We start from the raw sequence: 24,676 nt of genomic DNA, 5'->3' as shown, positions 1-24,676 counted from the left end.
TCCTTTTCTTAAAAACAAAAACAAAAACAAAAAAAATAGCTATATTCTTTAGATTACATTCTTCTGTGAGGCAAATCAACATGCATATATTTTGAATCAATACCCTGCTTCCACTGAGGTCAATGGCAAAACTCACACTGGCTTAAAAGAGAAAAAAGATTGAGACATGCACAATTTTTTGTGATAAGTGATAGCTATGGATTGCAGCTTTTTACTTACTGAGATTTATCAGTCACCACTGAAATGAAAAAGGTACTAACTCCACTGAATACAGTCTGTGTTTTTGGCAGCCTGTACCGTCAAAAGGAAAGATTATTCTCAATGAATGGTACAATGGTGATATGAATGGGTGAAAAACTTACACAGCCTTTTCAATATCTGTGGCAGCTAGAAAATGTGATAAATGTAAAGTTTTCAGGTCACATCTCTGGCTCCTTTGAGCACCCTGGGGGTGTCAAGCATGGAAAGCTGGTTTAAGCAGCCAGCTGCTGAGAATCTTAGGTTACATAGCCAGTTTTACACCAACTCCCCCCACACACGCCAATCTGTTGGCATATAGGCCATTCTGGAGGACGAAGGAGGTTGACCAGAGCGTGCTATCCTCCAACAATCCCCACAATACGCAAAGGGCTATTGGGGCTATTACCAGCTGATAGAATTCAGAAACATCCTGAAGCTGCTGTATGTGGCACCGGGGAAGAAATCCGCACCAGTTATCCCCGAAGGATGAAGAAAATGCAAAAGTGGGTTAAAGCCAGTTTACACCCTCCTTTTCCCATTGCACGAAAGTGCCAGCTCTTCTGAGGATCTGAGTAAGAGATTAAAGCACACATTTAGACCATGAAGAAAAGAAGAGTCAAAATAGCCTCATAGCAGCACTCTATGAGTCTTAAGGGTGAAATGTCCACTGTCGAGAAGAAAAACACGGAACTTTTTATTGTTGTTATGGTTGTTTAATATTAATTTTTACCTTGGCCAATTAGTGGTAGCATTATATCTGTCTAACATAAGTTACCACTATATACAGAATGATTTCTATAATTCAGCCTGCTGTTGCTGTATATTATTTAAAAACAAAAGTTTTGTTTTGTCCAAACAGTTTCATAATACATATGGTTTGATATAAATGCTAGAACGATAATATGAGAAAGTGAGAATATTTTGTAATATTTTATGAGTCCTGTTTATGCCTCAGTTTCCCCTATGTGCTACATGTTTACCCAGTGAATGGAAGGGGACTCTTTGCTCTCTCAGGAAGCTGAGACACATAGGTGTGGGGGACACATAGCCGTCTAGGCCTTACTCTCCATATTGATGAACCATTTGAGAAAACAATGGCAAATCCAATTGCCAGGACATTGACACCTAGCATCCAACTTCCCAGAGGGACATGGACTTCCCACCTCTCCTTAGAGAAGCTCAAGCTGAACAACAATATCCCAGCTCCTTATCAAAGGATAGGAGAGGTATGAGGCGGGGGATGGAAGGGGGCCTTTCACCTCGGTTGTGACAAATGAAGTCAGATAGAGAGACAGAGAGTTTGAACCAAGGGGTTCACTACAGCTTGCTGGGCTCTGCGCTAATCAGAATGGACTAAGTTCTAATCTTCAGTTGGCTAATAAATCCTATTGTTCTGACAGCGCTGTGTGAGTGTCACTGCAAATGCTGGGTGAGATACATTAATCCCCGAAGAAAGTACAAGTGTCCATCTGGAGTCTGTCTCAGTTGGACTCACTGAATGGAGCTCACAGTGTGAGGCAGGAATGCTGATGGCTCAGTCTAAGGAGGAAGTGAAGTCGCATGGGGGGGTACCCTGGAGAGGGTCTGGCACACTGAAGGGGTTCCTCCTAGAGACTGTTCCAAAACTGTTCCATAGCATCAATCCTGTGGCTCTGTGACAGAGAATCCAAAATGACTAGCTTGCATGTAACAAACCAGTGGCTGCACACAGAGACACACCATGCATCGTCTTCAGGGATAGATTTTTCAAACTTCAGCATTAAAAGCACAAGCATGTACCACATGAGCCAAATGAGGAACTGCTGTTACTAACAGATTTTTTATCCTCTTTGCAATCCACCCACCTTAGAGAGGCATGATTGCATACGCTTAGTCAATATATTGCATTTGCCCCATAATAGACAAGGCTTATGTGAAGTATTTGAGGTCTACGAGACTTTAAGGCCCTCATAGACCCATAGACTCATAGACTTTAAGGTCAGAAGGGACCATTATGATCATCTAGTCTGACCTCCCACATGATGCAGGCCACAAAGCCGTCCCAACCCCTTTCCCTTGACTTTGCTGTTGAAGTCCCCAAATCTTGTGGTTTAGAGACTTCAAGTAGCAGAGGATCCTCCAGCTAGTGACCCCTGCCCCATGCTGCGGAGGAAGGCGAAAAACCTCCAGGGCCTCTGCCAATCTACCCTGGAGGAAAATTCCTTCCCGACCCCAAATATCGCGATCAGTAGAACCCCGAGCATGTAGGCAAGATTCTCCAGCCAGACCCTCATTGGCCATTGATACTATTTACCAGCGATGGCACGCTGTTCATTTGACTAAAATCACGTTATCCCATTAAACCATTCCCTCCATAAACTTATCTAGCTTAATCTTACAGCCATACAGATCCTTCGCCCCCACCGTTTCCCTCGGAAGGCTGTTCCAATATTTCACCCCTCTGACGGTCAGAAACCTTCGTCTAATTTCAAGCCTAAACTTTCCCATGGCCAGTTTATATCCATTCGTTCTCGTGTCCACATTAGTACTGATCCGGCAATTTGCCACACTCTCATTGAGCCTCAGTGAGGCTCCAGGTGGATGCAGTGGTGACCCAATATGTACTGAATTGCAGGATCAGGGCCCCAAGACACATTTTGGTTGTCATTTTGTAACCACAGATCATCACTGAGGACAGAATCTCAACCCTCTGCGCCAAAAGCACATGCCCCTCACATTAGAGTGAAAGAAGTAGATGAACTGTAAGTTGCATGCTCTTATTTATCCTCTGTGGAGGCAAACAGGCTCACACACCTACACTTGTGTTACAACTGCAAAATGCTCACAATGCAAGTTTGTTTGCGTCAGGTTTCGTTACAACCTCAAACCTTAGAACAAATTTGTCACCGTTTTAATGATTCCCCTTTTCAATTTTTTTTTTTTTAACCACCTATTGGTTGAAACTGACCTAGCCCTTACTTACTTACTCTTTTGGATTATTTCTTTCACAAACTAATACAAGTTACATGATCATCTTCTTTGCAAATGAGCATGCAGAGAAACAGAAGTTGGCTATAGCTGAACTGAGGCAAAGAAGATGGCATTTCCTTTATGTGGTAGGATAAACAAAATGCTTCAAAGAATTTGCCTGCACTGTAATATCTCCTGTTTTTTGTCCTCAGCCTTAAACCTGCACAATGTCCATCCACGATTACACTTCATCCTATTAGATCATGCTCTGGCTATGGTGAGCTGCACATTTGTGACTTATGTACTTGATTACTCGGCTCATCCTTATATGCAGGAACAATCCTAAAAAACTCTGATTGGTACAAAATGAAGCAGCCCATCTACTTTGCAGCATAGATCACTGCAAGCTCATCACCCATATGCTCTGCTCTCTGCACAGGTGCTCTGTTTAATACACAGTTCATCTGAAGGTTTCTGCCTCTATATTCATCACATTAAACTACTCGAGAAATTCTCTCTCCCACTACTATCTTCTGGAACATCTAGGTTCAACTGAAGCCAACAAGAGTTAAGAATGATCCCAGACCTCATTACTTTCACAACTACATGCAAAACTTGACTTAGCTTTCCTTTCACAGGTTCCTTCATATGTGTGTACACACACACACACACTCTCTCTCTCTCTCTCTCTCACTCAAACCCAAACAAACCTTATAAACCAATCCACCTGTTTTTCTGACAGGCTGGGAAGGAAGAAAGAAAAGGTATTTTATTGCTATTTCTATTTTAAAATAGTTGGGAAGTGCGTAGTCATTACAATACTTGGAGCCATAGCGGTACCTGGCTAGATACCCAATCTACCTTTGCCCCAGTCTCATTTTCAGTCAGTCATTTTTCTCTACTCAGTTTCATCTATTATATTGTCTATAAATATAATACCAATAAACTGTGAATCTCCTTAATGTCATGTCATCACGCAACCGCTGAATATACTCCTAGAAACAAGTACACAAATAAATATTAAAATAAATAAAACTAAGAAAGTAGTAACTGCATCTGAAACACCAAACAAACAAAAAATGACTTCAGATTATATAAATATTTTTTGGGGAAGACCAAACACTACCTGGATCTTTCCCCACTCAACTAAAACAAACAAAACCAGCCTCACCCATACAAACATGATACACAGCTCTCAGACTAAGTTGCCTTGAAAGGTAGGTTGTAGGAGTGAGAAGACAATGCAACATCATAATCCTGTAAAGTTAAACTTGTTATTTAAAAGCCCTACATGTGAGTGAGTGCCTCGCAGGGCTCCAGAAATGCAGCAACTTGGCATTCTGAAATCACTTTCACCTCTGGATAAGGCAGCATCTTTGTGACTCTAGGTCTCATTTTGTTTCTAAATCCAGTCTCATGCACAGCCGAAGAAAGAGGTCTTGTTGCAGTGCAGCTCTAAGGTCCCCAAATTCTTGCAGAGATTTTATTTGCAAGATTAGAGATAAATTAAAGCCCATCACTTGATGAGCAGTAGAAGCCTGATCTTACAGCCATTGCTGAATAAAATGGCAAATTTTCGTGTTCTGATCTCGTCTTGCTGAAGTAGATCCAGTAATCTCTGCCATATATAATGACATGCCTCAAAGGAGATTTTATTCTCTAAGGCTGTTCTAGGGGGACTGACACCATTTTTAGATGTTACTAAGCCCTCAGATATTCAGTCTTTTGAGTCACTGAATTTATATTAAGGGAATGCTTTGTAGCTGAGGGTTCAGAAGGGTTTTGTGTTAATTTACATTTCGGCCCCACTGGTTGCTAATTCAAAAACATTTGTAGACATCTGTATCGAGCTTTTATGTTATAGTAAAATGAACAAATTATTTCTCCGATCCTAATCACCTTTCTAGAACACCACCAACCGGAGTGGCAACAAGACGTAATATTGCTTTTAAATAAAATGCTGGGATTTTCAAACTGATAGTGCAGGGAAGAAATGTCAAGCCCATGACTTGCAAACAACTGAAAAGTCACAATCCATGATTGAAAACTCTAGTTACAAAACCCATATGAACAGTATTAGCAGATAAAAATATCGTTCCCAGAACAATTTTCCATTGGCATCCTGTATCAGTTGTCTCTGCTCCAGTGTGAAAATATGGAAGTGTTCCCCAACTGTTCAGAGGATACAAATGCATTTGGGCTTTGATTAATTGCACACAAAACCACAAATGTAAAGCCTCCGCATAGGGAAGTGGGTGGTTTGGACATTTTTTTCCTCCTATTACAATAATGTATCAGTTTCCACTCTCTGGGAATATGCCAGCAATACTGAAACAAATTATAAATGTCAAAGTGTCTGCCAGAAGGGAAACACTCCCATTTTTGGCAAGAAGACCTTATATTTCATATATTGAAAAATGATGATGATTTTTCAGTGCTAACACTTTCCCTAGTATTCTGCACTACTAGCAGCTTTTCTCTATGCTTTTGCTGTACACTTGCATATTGATTTCCTATTTCCATAGTCAATTTATCCTACTCTTTAATGTTCAGTCCCTGTCATATTGTTTTTAGTCACCAGAGGTCTGTTTTTTGCATGAGGTGTCTGTATCATATACTGTACTTGCAACCTTGTAGTTTTCTGAAAGATAAATTGCTGGATGAGAGTTTGTCAGCAATAAACAAAGAATCATAATTATTGAATGTTGTTGTAATAACAGCAACCCACAGCAAATCAAGCCCAGTGCCATGGAGCAGAACCTGTTCAGCTTTTTTCACGATAGATTAGAGTTATAACATGAGCTAGTGAGAATATGAAAAGTACATACCACCTATACCCACACACAATTACTGTGCATCTGTCTTCACGAACGAGAAGGGTGAGGTCTGGTCTACACTGCACAGTTAGGTTGACGTAAGGCAGCTAGAGTGACACAGCGTCTGTGTAAATGCTGTGTTCTGTGTAGGCACTGCGTGGAGTGTCAGGACCCTGAAATTCAAAATAAAGCCTGCTTCCCCCTCCACTGGAGAGCTAGGCTGCTGGGAGCCCCAGGAAGAAGCTTGGGCAGCTGAACCCTGCTCCCTGCTGGGAGCTGTGAAACTGACACGGCTGCCGGTCTCTTGATGGGGGAGTGGAGGGGGAGAAGTCAGAGCAGCTGGACTCCACTTCCCAGGGGCAAAAAGCTCCGGGTGGCTTCCCCTCCTCGACTCCCAGCGGGTAATGGGAAGCAGGGGGATGGGCAGCCTGCCCGGAGCCCAGGACCCTGGGGGGCAGCCTGGCTACCAGCAGAGAGCTGCTAGCGGAGCTGAGAGTCTCAGCTCCCCACACTCCCCCTCTCAGCTCCCCACACTGCTCACTCCTGGTGAGGACACGCACCACTTATCCAAGGTGGATAGTGTGAACATGCATCTCCACAATTAATTACTGGGGTGGCTGTAATTAGACCTTATAGATTGACTTACATTTCTAGTGTAGACATATCCTGAGACATTGTCTTATATCAGACACTAGATTTTTGAGGCATTGAAGAGAAAGAATTTCATACTTTATAGAATTCACACATTTCCATAAAAGGGTAAAGAATGACTCTTAGGAAAAGGTCAGGGTCTCTAAAGTGAGACAACACCATAGTTAGGCAATGCCCCTATTAATGAAACTTACAATTTGCTAATGCAAAGCTTTGCAATTTGTGTGTTTAGGGAAATGTTTTCGAAAGTGAAAAAAAGGCTATTTTTGAGTGACCAACTTGGGAAACTTTAAAGTGCTTCAAGTTAGTTATCCAGAAATTGAATTACCCAGAAACAGAGGCCAAATTTTTGAAAGTGTGTGGTCATATGCTTTGATATCTGAGAAGTGGAAGATGTAACCGAATTTTTAAACACGTGTACCAGAAAATTATTAATAGTAATGGGCAAAGTACATTGCAAACTGATTCAGACTAACCAAGTCTGGATACCACTTTAGAGAATAATGGAAATGAAACTGGAACCAGACATTATAGACCAAGCAGTTGGACATCATGTGCGTTGAAGGAGGAGAGAGGGGGCATGATTATCACACTAAAATCTACAGGACTATTTTAAGTAAACAACACCTTCAAGTTTGATTTGGTGAAAGAGTACACAATATTTGGGAAAGGAAAGCATTATTATTGTTAATTATTTGTATTTCAGTAGTACTGAAAAGTCCCATTGCGCTATGCAGTGTAGCAACACATAATAAGGGATAGCCCTTGCCTCGGAGAATTCAGTGTAAATACATTGATAACACAGACAAAGACTGGAGAAAGGTAGAATCTCCCATTTGCAGATGGGGAGCTGAGACAGTGAGACTAAATGATTTTCCCAACATCACGCAGGACTTCCATTACACATCCAAGAATCAGTTTCAGATCTCCTGAGTCCCAGCCATAATACCATAATACTACCTAAGATTTCATCTGCCTAGTGAGAAATGGGTCGGAATCAGAATTAAAAAAAAAAAAAAAAAAGTCAGTGATGTTAAAAGTGTGGACCCTCTTTCTATTTACACACTTTCAGCTGTTACAATTCCAGAAGAATGGAGAGATGAGATCACTAATAAGGTGTTATGGATGCACCTATAGGCTCAACAAATACAAGCCGTGATTAGTACTGTGGAAAAAAAACAGTACAATAGAATGAATATACATACACACACAGTCAATGGGTTTTTGTTTGGGGGAAGGAAGAAAGAAAGAGAAAACAAGGCATGCCCGGAAGTGGGGGTGGGGGAGGGGAATTACAGCTACTCAGCACCAGTGAAGAAGACAGTGATGTTGATATTGGAAGCAGCAGATAACTACAGGATCCAACAGTAGCAGCAACCAGGCATGGAGATTGAGAGTCAACGTTTTACTTTCAATATGCATATCTACTAAAAATGTAGCTGTGCCAACATTGGAGTTCAGCTTATTTAAGCATATGAAGCTGAACTTCTTTGTGGTGTTCCCTTCGTCCCAAACTGACACACCCCGCTTCCACTCCAACCCCTCACTGACTGGAGGAACCTAGACAATGTCAAGGGCACCACTGCACTTTTGACCAATTACAGCTCAGCTTTGCATCAGGCAGCGTGATTGGGCTCCTCTTTGGTTCTCTGATTAGCTCTACCCTCCTGAACAAGCAGATATGGGCCAGAACAGGAGAGGTGTGGACAACTCTTCCTCCCTTGCTGGAACAGAAAGCATTTATCTCCCCTTACCTCACCCCACCTATGGGCTGAAGAAGAGGTAAGCAGCTTGCTGTTGCATTATCACCACCACAAAACAATGACTTTTTGAGACCAGAGTGATGCTGGTTGAAAGGAAAAAGCACACTGAAGAATTATAATGGGCATGTGTCCTCTCCTTGAACCGAGGTCTTCATTTGTCAAAGTTTCAATATCCCATTTCACTCACTACTAAGCTTTGATAACAAGGCACTATCAGTATCTAAAAGCACCTTCTGTTTTCTAGCAAACTTCATCCCTTCCTCCTGGCCAGAGTGACACATGCATTTCTCACCTCCGGACTGAACTATTGGCAATTCACTGTATCTGAAGCTGAATGTGAAAAAGTGTAAATGCTCCAGATGGTATAGAAAGCATCTGATCACCTCCTCCCTGTTTAGGCAAACCTGTGTTCCATTCCCTTCATTGACTACCCCTCTGCTTCAACTGCCAGTTTAAAGTCTTGGTCCCAAACTTCAAGACAGTTAATGGATTTGACCCCAGTTACATTAGAGATCACATTTCAGTGTATGAACTACAAAGACAGTTGTACTCCTCCAGAACTATGTAGATCAAAGCCAAGACAGAAGCATGTGAGTCAGGGATGAAGCATTCACACTCGCCCCAGAGGATTTGTCTCTTAGACAAATGCACTGAAAAAAATCTCCACTCACTGTTCAATAAATTTTTGCTACTGTAACTAGAATGACATTCCTATAGATTCCAAGGTCAGAAGGGACCATTGTGATCATATATTTTGAGCTCCTGCATAACACAGTTCATAGAATTTCTCCAAATTCATTCCTAGAGCAGAACTTTGAGAATCTTTATCTAAAATTTTCCAGTGATGAAGAATCTACCATGACCCTTGGTAACCTGTTCCAATGGATAATTACCCTCACTGTTAAGAAGTTAAAATGTATTGATGGTTTGAATTTGTCTAATTCAAAATTCCATCCATTGGATCAGGCTGTACCTTTCTCTGCTAGATTGAAGAGCTCATCATCAAATAATTGTCCCCTAAGCAGGTACTTATAGACTAAGCAAGTCAACCCTTGACCTTTTCTTTGTTAAACTAACTAAACTGAGCTCCTTGAGTAACCCCACAGAACATGTTACAGTGACAACCACTCGCTCTGCACCTCTCCTTCCAAAAAAAATCCTTGCATTCTTTTCTGTGAGAATTATATACTTCAGTTCCTGTTATGGATCTGTTTTTGTCACTTACTTAACACAGTGGCAGTGTTTGAGCCAAGCTCAAGTATTGTATAGGCATCCTTATCTGAGGTGGGACTCTCAGAACAGATTAGAAAATGGAACTTCAGAAATCATGTCTCTCACCTAGTGGATGTTGGATGCATTATGGTCAAGTGATGTTCTCGACCTCAGGAAAGGATAGCTGACTATTGTGTTTCTGTGACACATCTTGTTGATCATCCAGCTGCACTGGCATTGTTTTAGATCAGTGGTTCTCAAACTTTTGTACTGGTGACCCCTTTCACACAGCAAGCCTCTGAGTGTGACCTCCCCTTATACATTAAAAAAACATTTTAATATATTTAACACCATTATAAATGCTGGAGGCAAAGCGGGGTTTCAGGTGGAGGTTGACAACTCGCGACCCTTCCATGTAATAACCTTGCGACTCCCTGAGGGGTCCCGACCCCCAGTTTGAGAACCCCTGTTTTAGATAAAGCCTGTCCTTGGTAAAACACAGTTTGTTCCAGAAGTTTTTTGAGAGTGAGTAATGGCTAGATGTGCCCGGAACAAGTTCTTCAGACAAAGTTCTTCTTAAAACACATGTGGGTGTTTGATGGCCTGTAAGCAGGTGATTTGGTTTGCTGCCAAAGCCAGTATCTACTTTACTTTATCTTCAGAAGACTGTCATTTGGCTGACACGGTGACATCACTTCAGGAAATACTACCTCCTGAGGACCACATCAAGTGCAATTGTTCAGAGAGCTATGTGCATTATCATACAAATTAGTGAGTGGCACCTGCCAGCTGGCTCAAAAATCTTAAAAAAAGGCAAAACCAAAATGCATGCATGACAGTAAAACTATATCTCCAAAGAAAAAAAACAAGGAAGGGAGAGCATGAAAACTGTTCTAAGGCCCCAAATTCTAACTATGGAGAGAGAGAGAAAGAGAGCGTGTGTGTTCAAATGATGATGCTAAGATACCAGTAATATAAAATTAGAAGGCAAAGTAGGTAATGACAAGGAAGTCGTCTTTAAACTAGAAATGAATTTACAGGCTTGGCTTCAAGACAAAAATACTATACAGTGCAAATAAATTGTGGAACCAAAGGACAAAGAAGGAATATGTGCAAGCTGAAAAGGTGCTCCTGGATAAAAGACATAGAAAAGTGGCTTGAGAGTTATTATTGCAGGAAAAAAATCTCTGAAGCTCTCAACCCATTGCACGGAGGCAGTGAATAAGTCAAACAAAATCTGGGTAGAATTGCACTAGTAAAGTACTAGTGCATAAATCAAAGAAAACAGAATGTTTATATAAAGCACTAGTTGCATCCCAAGTGCAATGTAGCATTTTTTTTTAAAGCAATGAACTACCTCTTATCATAAACTGTGGGGCACTGTATGAAGGAAGGAAGCAAGAATTTTCTGCATTCCCTGAAAGAATGAAACTCCTAAGGGCTCTTGAGATTTCAAAACAAAATTTCAGCATGTGACCCCTTTGATGATCAGGACATAGAATGGGGCACCAAACACAGCTGCCTAAAAAAGCTTCTGGATATAATTGCCCTCTGAAGGTCACACCGCAGATCATCACTTACGACAACAGGAGGCTTGGAATGTATGATAGGAATGTTGAGATCACACAGCAAATTTAATTCACATTCAATTCACGTTTTCAGAAAGTTATAGAAATCATGAAAAGGAGAAATGAATTCTAGACCAATACATTAATCAGACAAAGTGCAAGTAGTGAGGACAGAGTAAAATAAGGTTGACTGGGCAAGTCATGCAAGACTAGAGTGATTTTAAGATTAACCTACATATTAATCCCAACCTTATTACATAAGGTATGTTTAATATTCCTCAATTAATCTTTAAACAAATATTAGTTTTACTGAGTAGTGTCCTCTCCATATGAGGATTTATTTATTTTCCCTGTTAATTCTGAGGTTTTCCTGGAAATTCAGGCATAGCTTTCAGGTTTTATAGTTCCACGGGAAATAAAAAAAAAAAAAGTGAGGGAAGGTCCATGTTTATGAATTAATGACATTATTTATCATAGGTCACATTCTGCTACTCTTACGCATGCTGAGTAGCACCATATTCCAGAAGAGCCCCATTGAAATCAATGAATACATGGAGTAAGGCACCACTCAGTTTGAGCAAGGGTATTATAATATGGCTCTACAATAGAAGTGGCAACAAAAGGTATAGTTAAAGTTGCATAATTTTCCATTTTCCCCACAAAGCTGCCTATTTTCATTCCTCTTGTTGTTGTTGTTTTTTTAAGACCAAGCAAAATGGTTCAGCCATTAATGAGTATGATGAGAGTGGGTGGGAAAAACAAAACAAAAATCAAACCCGTACCTTTTCCTGTTATTAAAAAATGACTTTTAGTGTTTTGTGGCTGCCGTGTGCTTCCTGTTCTAGTGCTGAGATTGCTTAGTGTATGAGTATAAAGCTCAAGCTTGGCATGGAGCTAGACGTCACTGAACAGAAATACTTTAGTATTCTGGTGAAGACTGGTTTAGAATTACCTGAGTTAAAAATCTACTAAAAATTGCACTCCCCGGATATGAAGTACATTTTTCACAAAAAGGCTGAAGTCAATGGGACTAGTCACATGCTTAAGTGCTTTGCTGGATCAAGGTTAAAGTGCACACGTAAAGATGGCAACACTGTTTTTGTTGTGCTTGGACAACTTTCCTACACAGGGACAAATATTTTGCAGGCATGTAGGCCTAGATCCAACGTTCATTGAAGTGAAGGTGGAGGCCTTCTCATATTCACTTCACATCTTTCAAGACAGGGGTTCCTAAACTTGGTTTGCGGCTTGTTCAGGGTAAGCCCCTGGTGGGCTGTGAGACGCTTTGTTTACCTTTGTTTACCATGAACCAAGTTTGGGAACCCCTGCTTTAAGGTATGCTGTGGAATCCCTGCCACATTCTCACCAGCAGGGAAGGAGGAGGGAGAGAGAGAGAGAGAGAGATCCTTATTGCTATGTTTATTTGAAGGAAGCACTGTGGTGGCAGGGGCCATATAAGAACTTAGAGAATTAAATTCTTTACATGTCTTCTACATTAAAACCTGCAGGAGAGATGCTCTTTCCTATGGTCTTCCTAAGGTGAGTTGTAAAAATGCCACTGATTGCAGATTTGTGCATGGAGTGGGGTGCTTGCATGGCGTCTAGCCACATAGCTGCACCATGATTTTTTTTTCCAAACTTGTTTTCTTGTTTTTTTTCCTATTAACCAAAAAAAAAAAAAAACCAAAAAAAACACAAAAAAACAAAGAAACCCACACCTTTGTTAAAAGACCATGAAAACTCATAAGGAGAGATGCTCAAAAATAGCAACACTTTTCCCCAGAAATGTATAGAGTTGTCCATATTTTTCAATCAGCTCTGGTTGTGTTATTTTGCGCTCAAGTCAAGAAATGAAGTTAAGGTTCTATATTCAACACCCAAAAAAGTTTGTTCTAGCAGGACTTCCAGGCCAAATTTTTATACCACAATTATTTAGATTGTCCAAAAAGGTGTGTAAAAAAAAAAAAAAAAAAAAAAAAGCTTCAGAAATTCTGAAGTTCTTTTTGATGTTTGCCTATCATCACTGCTTATAAATCACCATCCTTCTTAATCAAATCTATTATATGCTTAAAGAAAGATCCAATATAATAAACAGGCAAAGACCTCGGATAGGAGAACTAGATGAATTTCCATATGAAGGATGATTAGAAAGCAGAAAAAGAAAAAGCTGAATGTGCGTAATGGTATTTCTCGGTTGTTACAGTTACTGATGCTGTAATATTGTTTTCCCCATTTTCCTTAAGCACAGCAGGTAACAACCTGATTGATAGTTAATGGACAAGCAAATTTGCCAATAAGTTCTTTTCAGAATGGTCAAATGCAAGTTATGCTTGCTGAGCAGGAGAGAAGGAGGGGGGACAGAGAAGGAAAGTGGGCGGAGGGAGTGCTACCATGTCACAGAGATGCGGTTGATAAAATTTATAGCTAAAAATTTAATATGTTTAGGACCATGATGAAATGCTTATCATCTGCTTGCATTGCCTGGAGTACTTGCTGATCCCAGCCCGCTCAGCATGTCCTGGTAATGAAATGAAATAGCATGGGCCCTGTGCCTGCAAAATAAAATTCATTTCATTACAGTTCAAGGTTTTTTTCCTCTCTTTCAGGCTGGGCTCAGGAGCTTACAGATCAGACTATACAGAATACTTAATTTTGTCAAACCATACTCTTCATCTGGCATGAAAAAGATAACCAAAAATCTAAGGTCTGAATTTAGCATCTTATTGGCATTGATCCCAGTAGGGGGTGGTTATTCTGTTTTTTTTAAATATAGACCTCATTGCTTGTAAGCATTTGTTGGGGAAAAATAATCTTATTCAGAAACAATGCAGAGGTTTGGTAATATCTTCGCTTTCCCACCCTCCCCACCAGTTCGGCATCTTCCCTTTCATGTAACATCCTGCATGCCATTCTTAAATGGTGAGATCCTTAGCCTTCATAACATTTCCCAAAGTTAGTAGGCCACAGCAGGATCTACTGGCTCATTTTTTCCATCCCATCTTTGTTAAAGAATAAATCCTAAATTTGACCACTGATCCAAGATGACATGTATGACTGAAAATTCTTATGGACCAACATAGCTAAAGAAATAAAGACAGGTTTCAGAGTAGCAGCCATGTTAGTCTGTATCCGCAAAAAGAACAGGAGTACTTGTGGCACCTTAGAGACTAACAAATGTATTTGAGCATAAGCTTTCGTGGACTACAGCCCACTTCTTTGGATGCATGGGCTGTAGTCCACGAAAGCTTATGCTCTAATAAATTTGTTAGTCTAAGATGCCACAAGTACTCCTGTTCTTTTTAAAGAAATAAAGTGGCACATACATAGACTGTTTGCATCCCAGATTCTCAATGCACGTCACAAACAATTAATTATGCCTCATAACATGTGTGTAAAGTAAATTTTAATTTAGCCAATCCAAGACAGAAAATTTTGGAGCTACTTCTGCTCTGACAGTATTAAAATCAGGATTAGTCTCAGTTACTTTTGCAAGATCATGCAGGAAGTCAGTAAGAGTCCTCTCAGTCCCTGATTTGACAGCTTGTGAACTTTACAGGTAGGACTAAGAAAAAATAAAGTTTGCCATAGCTACAATGTAATAATTTGAAGTTGGTTCAGTTAAAGAGCATGAGGAGTAAGTCTGCCTAGAATTTGTCCCTAAGTATTTCTGGAATTCAAAATTAAACCAAACAAAACAAATGGATCCGTTTTCTGTACTATGGAGGCAAATTTTAACTCAGAGGCAGTGTATATCCCTAGTAATGATGTAAACTAGTGAGGAATGGTTACCACTTCTTTCTTGGGACAAACCAAATCTGTTTTGATAAGGCCCTAAAGTCTGATTTAATTTGTATTAAGGATAACAGATGGTAACTTTCCATGGAAGTTTGTTGCTATTTTATGAGGAAAGTCATTAATAAGCAGATTTGGCAGTGGGATGACTGGTATGATGGCTGAAGTGCTAGCTTGGGACTCTGGATACTTGGGTTCAGTTCCCTGTTCTACATCCTTGACCTTTTGCAAGTCGCACAGCCTCTCTGTACCTCAGTTCCCCATCTGTGAAATGGTGATAATAATGTACATCCCCCATGAGGCAGGGAAGCACTAAAGATTGTTAGGCACTCAGGGCTTGTCTATACTTACCGCGCTGGTTCGGCGGCAGGCAATCGAACTTCTGGGTTCGATTTATCGTGTCTAGTCTGGACGCGATAAATCGAACTCAGAAGTGCTCCCCGTCGACTCCGGTAATCCTGCTCGCCGCGAGGAGTACGCGGAGTCGACGAGGGAGCCTGCCTGCCGGGTCTGGACGGGGGTAAGTTCGAACTAAGGTATGTCGACTTCAGCTACGTTATTCACGTAGCTGAAGTTGCGTACCTTAGTTCGATTTGGGGGTTTAGTGTAGACCAAGCCTCAGATAGCAAGGAGGCCATACAGGTACCCGAGATACATAGATTAAATGCAACCATTTTATGATCTTTAATATGGACGGAACTTTGATGTCATACCTCATGGGCAAGATGGGGAGTATGGAACAGAAACAGTTCTGAAAATATTGTCATAGGACGTGTTCAGATGGGATATGAACTACCCTCAGGGCAAATGTCTGGGCTGTGCAGAATCTTCCAGACTGAAAGGTGCTGAATCTTGAGGCTTTTAATTTTAAGTTTTATTTATTTATTGTTAATTAAACACAGCATGTGATAATTATGATTCTCATTTCATGGCTCATTCTAATCTTAAATGCTCTGACTTGAAATCTTTTTTAACCTCAATCTAATCCTATAATCCCATTTGCTTGTCATTTTCCATAGTCAAACCCACTCAGAGCTCTCATTATAGCAAATGAGGGAATGAGTGGGCAGCAAAGTTACATAGTGCCAATTTGGCCTCACATGAATGAAAAGCACAGCTAAATCTAAGGGGGGAAGGAATCTAACACTTTCAAAAGCAGAAGCACATTCAGCAAGGTGCTGCAGAAATTAATTGTTCAACAGGACTGGGTTACTGACCTCATTAAAAACCCCAGTTGCAAGCAGCTACCTGAATTTTTCCTGATGCATGTCTGCTGCCCTCTGATAGCACATCCCTTGTTAGTAAATTTAACACAGGACTTTTGATACTGCAGCAGAACTCTTTCAACAATCATTTTCCAGGGCCTTGTAGTGATTGTCATTCCCTCCTCCCCATACAGGCGTACACTCCTCCAGATTATTTTAACTACTCCACAAGGTAATGCTTTATATATTTATTTTATTCTGACTTGCAATACTGCCATTTCAGCACCACATTCAAATACTTGATTATGCCCACTATGAGTGTAAATCTGGGCATCCTACCACGGAGTTTGACCGGCTTCAATATTGATGGATGATGGTATTTTATTGCCTATACCACTACTTTCATTTGCCCTTTGGTTAACTAGTGGTGCTATGGAGCTTAATGAACCAAAACATCTTTTCATGCATTGACAAGTCTAATCTGGCATTAGAAAAAGACAACCTCCCAATTTGGAAATGGGGTAATGAGCCTTTAGCTTCTACTGGTTTGAGTGAAGCCATGTTGATGGAGACCAAATGTTATTACTTTCTGATGTTTGTGCAGCAGCCTATATTTCACTAAGAAAGTCACTCAGATCTGTAATGACCCTGTGGGGTACCAAGAAAACATCTGCAACTGGCCAGAGGATTATGCCATATTGTAAGAAGGGCAGGCCTGTCTGGAGCACCCTCATGCCTCAAGCTGTGGCATGAAACGTGTACCTGCCTCAGTTTCTCTCCTTCAGACCCTCTCTCTCCCCCAAGATTATTCAAAACATCTTTCCTAGTATAAATATAGCCCTTGTGGGGTTTATTTATTACAGCAGTCCTATGCACATAAATCGTAACAAGAGTCCCACAACCATAGTCCAGAATTCCCCCATTATAGTTCAAACAAGACATGTAACATACTGATCCCGCATCCCCTGCCACACTCCCGCTCAGTCCTCTGCTGTCTTAGACCAGGACAACCACCCGAGGCCTTCCAACTGAAGGCCTTCCACTTCTGTTCTGCTCAGTAGGAACCATGTATAGCCTTTCTACTGGGAGCACCCCTCACTCTCACTGGCCTTCTCACAGTTCTTGTGGGTCCAGTGGAGATGTCAGTGAGAAAGCTCCTCCCTCTGCTCCCCAGTCTTCAGCCCTCTCTGGCCCTTGGCTCCATCTTAGAGCCTGCAGGCAACTCCTTCTGCTGCTCCTCCTGCCCTTTCCAGCCCTCTGGCGCTGGCTTTAGGAAGTCAGCCAGCAAACCCCTCTTGCTGCTCTTCTTGTCTCAGTCCTTCCCACAGGGAACACCTTCTGCTCCCCTCTGGGGCCTTCCCCAATCCCTTAGTCTCTAGCAGCTCTCACCTGGCCTTCCTGACTGAACCAGTTTGTTGTGACTCACTGGGACTCTCTCTCACCAGGTCTCTCCCTGAACCTGTATAGTCCCAAGTGCTTCCCTGTCCTCTTAACTAGCCAAGTAGGAGCAACTGCTCTGGCACAGAGGATCTGGACTTGCTTCATTTACTGGGGCCAGGCACCCTGTGACCCCAGTCTGGCCATAGTGACCCATGACTGTGTGGTATCAGGATGGTTGACTAACTCACATAAAGAATGAAGTCACATACCCTGAAACTCTCAGGTACAAAAAGTAATAGACTATCACCCCAATACTCTCTGGCAAAGAGTTGGAAAGGTGGACTGTGCATTGTGTGAAGAAATACTTCCTTTTGTTTCTTTTAAACCTGCTGCCTATTAACTTCACTCCTACAAGAGGTAAAAATAACCAGAGGTCTCACTGCTTTCTGAATAAGCTAAAGAACTCATCTGATTTGACTTGGCTTTCCCATGCTCGGTTTCTCTTTCTTTCACACACCAAAAGCAATCATTCAATCAAAAATATATGTCCATCAAGCTTTCTCCTATAGGCTGGAAAGGAAGAAAGCATGAGATATATGATTAGGGTTATCTATAATTACATATTTGGAAAGTGTTCAGATAATATAGTGATACAGGCAAATATACTAGATGAGGGCTGGCAGGTGTATGGATGGGATAGGAGTTGGTGGTCTCTGTACAGTGGCAGCAGTCTACATTGTAATAGGCAGTATCAAATGATGCACCAAAACAGAATAGGTATGGGGACTGAAGCGCCTCTTTCTGCAGAGTTTTCTCCTGTTCAGACCCACCTTGGAGAGTGGCAGAGCATGCACTGTTGCTACCAATTCAACAACTGTTCTGTGAAGAGCAAGAGAGCAGTTTTACATCACTTTTCACAAGAACTAAAGTTTTTTATTTTAAAATAAAAACCTCTGTGCACAATATCTCTAGCAAGACTGTAGATTACTGTTATTAATGTATTTAATCTTTGATTATCAAGCTTCCTGTCATTTAGCTGCTATTCTGTAGATTTTTAGAATAAACCAAGTAAATCCAGGCTAGGAGATTCACCTTGCAGATTACCTTCCCTCTGCTTGTATTTGATGAGATAAGTTGCCTTCAGATTCATTATCAGTAACTGCTACAACCTCCAACCATAATCAAGCACAGATAACCATAAAGTACTGTAGCACTGACCAACTAAACACTGCACTAAGGTCTATTAAAGAAGTCTTGATTACTAAGAAACTGAACTCCTCCAACCAGAGCCGAAGCCGCACAAGGTAGTTACAGACTTATATGTTTGGTTTAAACAAGGCTTGATATCTACCCACACTCTTCATTTTTATTTTTTATTCGTCGACTAGCAGAATATATATTTTTTGGTTTATCACAAGGTATCTGTCTGTTCCATCCTCCAAGTCATTGGTCACACTCCTCAAGGTCACAGTCTCAGTAGGAAAGTATTTGTGTTGATTGATTGATGCTGTGATGCCTATGTCTACTGGTGCTGCTAAATTAGCTCCCCTCAATAAAGTGATTGAACTAAAAAAAAAAAAAAAAACCAAATACACCCTCTTGTGAATCCAGTTAACAAGATTCATAAAGAGGTCTCTGCACCTGAGATCCAAGTGCATTGCCTCGCTAATCTCTGATCTGCTGAGTCCCAGCAATGAAAAAATTTGCCCTAAAATTGTTGTTGAGATAACATCATTAAACATCAATGATTAAAAATGAAGCTTGGGGAGACTAAACAAGGAGGCAGCAACCATTAATTTATTTTCAGGAAAGAAAGCTCAAAAAACAAAGCTCCCCTAAACACTTCCATTTCAATGCTTCTTTTTGTTTATTTAAAATACTCATTAGAAGAGATAGAATCTGAGACACTAAAAATGCATTGCTATATGGACTCTTTAGCTACACAGGAAAATTATGCATATTCGAACTGTATCACTGAGAATATCAGATACATTAGATTAAAAGTTGTGCTTCTTTGAACAACCACTTCCTGTTCATCTCTTACAAACTCAAGAAACAGATAGAAATGCCAACAAACAGATGGTATCTTCAGCAGCCAGAGGCACTATTTTAATTTCACAGAGAGGAGAGACCTGAAAGTTCATGATTGTAGCAGGCACCAGTGCGTTATGGATTATCATAAAAATCTCCAATATAAGATCTTTGCTTAAAACAAGACAGACCACTCTGGAAAAGCAAAGCAGGTGCCCCAGTTGTATATGCTGAGTACTCATGAGTATGTGTCAAAGCTTCTCCCCAAGGAGTTTCTCTCACAGCGCTAGTGACACTAACACTTACTGTTTTACTCCTGGAAAAAAAGCCTTCCAATTTCCCCCCTCCCAAGTGAATTTGGAACCTTCAAATGTGTGAAAGTGTGTCTGCACATGAGTGACTGTGAAAACCTCTGCATAGGTTCCAAATTCACGCACACCGCCACTGCCTGCACTATGAACAATTAATAAACAAATAGCAGTAAAACAAAGTCGGATCTAAATCTTCTCTAGGATTTTTCACTGCTTCTGCCCAACCCCTAGGTCTCTATGTTCAGACCCACCCAGGTTGAAGCCTGCTTCTTCCCTTGTAGGATATGTCTACACAGAAGCTGGGAGTGTGCTTCAAGCACAGGTAGGCAGATACATGCTAGCTCTACTTGAGGTAGCATGCTAAAAATAGCTCATGGTAGCCCAAGCAATGGATCAAGTTAGCCATCTAAGTACAATCCTGCCCCAGCCCCTATATAGCCTGCAGGCTCCAAAATGCTGGCAGGGCTAGTAGAACAGGAAAGCATCACTACCTGTGTGACAGTCTACACTATTATGGTCACCACTTTTACAAAAGTGTGATAAGTCTTGTGCAAAGTATGTTTTGTAAGGTATCTTTGGAAAAGGCATAATCTGTAGACCATTACTGTCCTGTTGAAATGTATGTATCATCATTGTATATGACATATGAGATTTTGCTATATGTTGGTACTGAAACATAGTGCGAGTCTGGGAAATGCCCACAGACTAGCTCTTCAGTGGCAACAAAGAAGTGACTAATATCCAGCCAGGTGTTAAGTGACCATCACCAGCCAATCAGCAGCAGGGGAGTTGTAAGCCAGGGGTTCTCAAACTGGGGGTCAGGATCCCTCAGGGGGTCGTGAAGTTATTACATGGGGGGTCATGAGCTGTCAGCCTCCACCCCAAACCCTGCTTTACATCCAGCATTTATAATAGTGTTAAATGTATAAAAAGTGTTTTTAATTTATAAGGGGGGGGTCGCACTCAGAGGCCTGTTTTGTGAAAGGGGTCAACAGTACAAAAGTTTGAGAACCACTGTAAGCAGATTTACAATTAACATGAAAGACAGTTGCTTGAGCACATACACCATGGGGCTGCTTAACCCCCATTACACAGCAAGGATCTTTCCAGCATCTGGAGGAGAGTATAAAATAAGGGAAAGTGACATCATCACTCCATGTCTCCTGCTTTACCTACACTGAAGGAAGACAAAGACACATTTAAACTGGGGAGAGTTGTCATAACTGAAAAGTGTTTCCAGTTAGCACAGACCATTGTAGGTTTTTGGGTAAGAGAAACTGTATTCCTTCAAACTTGTCTTAGCTTGATAAAATTTAGGAATTAGACTGCAATTTTATCTTTTATTTCCTTTTGTAACCAGTTTTGAATTTCTATGCCCATACTACTTATGATCACTTAAAATCTTTCGGTAATTAATAAACTTGTTTTAATGTTTTATCTAAGCCAGTGTGTTTTTGATTGAAGTTTGGGTAATGTACTCAGGTTACAAAGGCTGGTGCATATTTGTACCCTTTGACTGTATGACAAACTAATTAAATGAGCTTACTCTGATCAAGGGGGTCTTGAGCAGTGTAAGTTGTACATTCCTGAGGTGCAAGGTTGGGGGTAAGAAAATTTGCAAGTGTCTTCCTGTATACAGTTCATGAGTGGCTGTGAGAGCCTTCATGTAATGTTGCTGGGTGTGCTGCTGCATACTGATAGCTGAGTGAACAGAGCCTATAGGGGTTTGCTGTTCACTAGCATAGCAGTGTAGGAGACAGCCTGGGCAGGAGAGTTAAAGGAGGCACAATGGTTCCACAGTCCAGTTGGAACTCTGGGGAATGTCACAACCTGTCTTCAGGTCCAACCATTTTTTGCTCTGGCCCAGGAGGCAATTTGTGCACATATCTCCCCACCACCAAAGAAGGGGCCTCACGATCCCCTAGAGGAGAATAGCCCATAGGGGAGCAGGGGAGCCATGGGTTTGAACTCAGGATTGAAATTGCGAAGAGAAGCTATTGCTACTTCTCTCAGCAGAGCGTCCCCACAGAGCAATGAGAAGGCACACACACTATAGAAAACTCTTGTCTCAGTCCTGTTCTTATTGAAATCATTATGAAACCTGCCACTGCAGTGGGTATGAATCAGGCCCTAAGGAGCAAATTGAGGTTACTCTATGTACAAGGAGGGTAGAAGAAGGGCTTGTGGCGTTTGTGTGAAAGGGGTTAAACAACTCCCTAGAGCTGATCAAAACCCCTCTACATTTCAGAAGAACATTCCACATTTGGAAAATATTGACCATCTCTACCTTTCTCAACTTCACAATAGGCTTCTGCTCTCACTGAACAAAATGGTATGTGTAGTGGGGATAGGACAAGGAGGACCTACAAGTGTCACCAGGGGCGGCTCCAGGCACCAACGCAGCAAGCACGTGCCTAGGGTGGCAAGCTGCAGGGAGCGGCCTGCCAGTCACCGTGAGGGCAGCAGGCAGGCGGCTTTCGGTGGCGTGCTTGCGAGAGGTCTGCCGGTCCCACAGCTTCGGTGGCAATTCACTGGTGGGGATGCCGATGGCGCGGTACCGGTGGACCTCCCGCAGGTATGCTGCCGAATCCGCATGACCAGCGGACTGCCTGCAGGCGAGCCAGCAAAAGCCGCCTGACTGCCGTGCTTGGGGCGGCAAAAAACAGAGCCGCCCCTGAGTGTCACCCATCTTCCCACTTTACAGAAAGGCCTGGGTGCAGGATTTCTTCCCTGTCTCTCCCTACGCAATTTCCACTCTCCCCTTCCCCCACACCCCATCCTCCAAGCCATCCAAACCAAAGTCCAGTTTAACTTTCATGCCTCCTTATGGTTCTGTTTTTACCATTCACTGCCAAGAACTAAACAGTTCATACCAAGCGTATCCATCAAATAACTTTCTTGCATAACTGTGCAGTAAATCTTTAACACTTTGTTCTTGTTAATGCAAAGACTGCACAAAGATTTGATTTTATGCATGCATGCACAGTCCACAAAGATGTTCTTTTCGCAATTCAAGACTATGTGAATAGCATATAAGGATATTGTTTTCCCATGGATCAATAATATATCCGAACCCGTAGTTTAAAAACAAAAAAAAACCAAACAAACAAACAAAAAAAACCTTTAGAAACAAAACTCATATATGAACGTATCTTAATGTTGCTAGATCTGCTTATAAAACGATGTTCTTTATATTGGAACATCAAATTTTAGTGGCACGACAAACCATCACACTTCGTTTACTGAACAAATGTTTCTATAAATGCAGTACAAGCAAACCTTTAAAACATTTTTAGTTCTCCATCTGGAAGATATAGAAATCTAGGGAGAAACAGTGAACACTTAAATCACTGTGATGATTAGGTGGTACTGACACAAATAGTCTTATTTAAATAATTGAGTTAGGTTATTAGTTTATATAGACTGGATATCAAATGCTAACTATTCAAAGGAGCACTGACCATGAATAGTTTCTGAAAACTATTCAAACAATTATAAAACATCAACATATTTTTAAAAACCAGGTTCAATTCTCTGACAATTCATGTTCAGAAAGAAGGGCTAATCTAAAGGACAAAGTGTTTACAACAAATGGGTTCAACTAGTTGTGGTACTGAGCAAAATTGCTTTCCCCTAAAAATGAATTTCAGAGACATCATTAGACTTGTATGAAACCTGAAAGATAAACCTGAGGTTATGTGGCCACATCTAATATTTATGAGGAATACCTAACAGTTTCCAGTAGGATAATAGAAATTATCCCACAAGTCATGAGAGAAAATAAACAGAATGTCACCAGAAGGCATTACATGTCTCTCCACATATAGTACAGGATATATAATAGACGAACAAATAAAAAATGATAGAAAGAGTCCTACTATAAAGCAGATGAAGAATACCCATTATTCTACTGTTGTCTTTTTATAAGTAAACAAAGACATTTATATATATATATATATATATATATATAAAATGGCAAGTGAAGGTTGTTTTTCCACTGCAAAATAGGATGAAGAAGCTGGCTAGGTAGTAAAATCTAACAAGAGCTTAAAATCAGGGAGGTGTGTAAAGGTATGTCACAAAGCAATCCCAACTGGCGCACCCTCCTGCAGCAGACCATGGCATAAGCAGTGTGCTCGGCTCAGTCCCTCAGGTAACCCAACCACTCTCCACCAGGCTCTCTTGCTTACCCCTCCCGGGAGCCAGTTTATTACCAAACATAATGCAAATAGTCTTTAAACAAAGCCCCAAAACACAGTCCATATAACCCCCAGCACATGCAGTTCTTAAACCTCTGCTCTTTCCAGCAGGCACCCGCAGCAACCTCTCTGCTGGGAGCCCTTCCATACCATACTCAAGTGTCTTCCACCACACCTAGACTCCTTGTCAGTCCTCTTCTTCTGCCCCAAGACAGTCACCCTAGCCCTTCCAAGTAGAGTGGAACCCCACTCTTCCTAGCAAGAATCCCCACAGCCCTCTGCTTGGAGCTCATCTTTATCAAGGGAGATTCCCTCATTCCTCCTCACCCTCTCACTGTTCCCTGGATCCAACTCTCTGGTATAGAGACATCAGCACACAAGCCACTCTACTGCACCAGTGCCTTCAGCCCTCTCCAGCCCTCAGGAAAGGCTCTCCAGCTTAGAGCCAGCAGCTCCTCCTACCCTCACCTTTTTAATTCTGGCTCTCTGAATTAGGGAGGCCACCCGGAAAACTCCTCTTACTGCTCTCCTTGCCTTCAGTCTATCCCCAGAAAACACC

General features: G+C 41.4%; 1 protein-coding gene across 6 annotated transcripts in view; it reads right to left on the bottom strand.

Annotated features, from left to right (window-relative positions):
- PCDH9 (protocadherin 9) overlaps positions 1-24,676 on the bottom strand; it is an 886,411-nt gene that overhangs the window by 525,662 nt on the left and 336,073 nt on the right. The gene's annotated exons all lie outside the window — the stretch shown is intronic.

Source organism: Trachemys scripta, chromosome 1 (assembly GCF_013100865.1).
Source record: "Trachemys scripta elegans isolate TJP31775 chromosome 1, CAS_Tse_1.0, whole genome shotgun sequence".
NCBI classification, from domain to species: domain Eukaryota; kingdom Metazoa; phylum Chordata; order Testudines; family Emydidae; genus Trachemys; species Trachemys scripta.
Note: the sequence above shows the minus strand (reverse complement) of the source record. Positions and strands in the feature narration are given on the sequence as shown.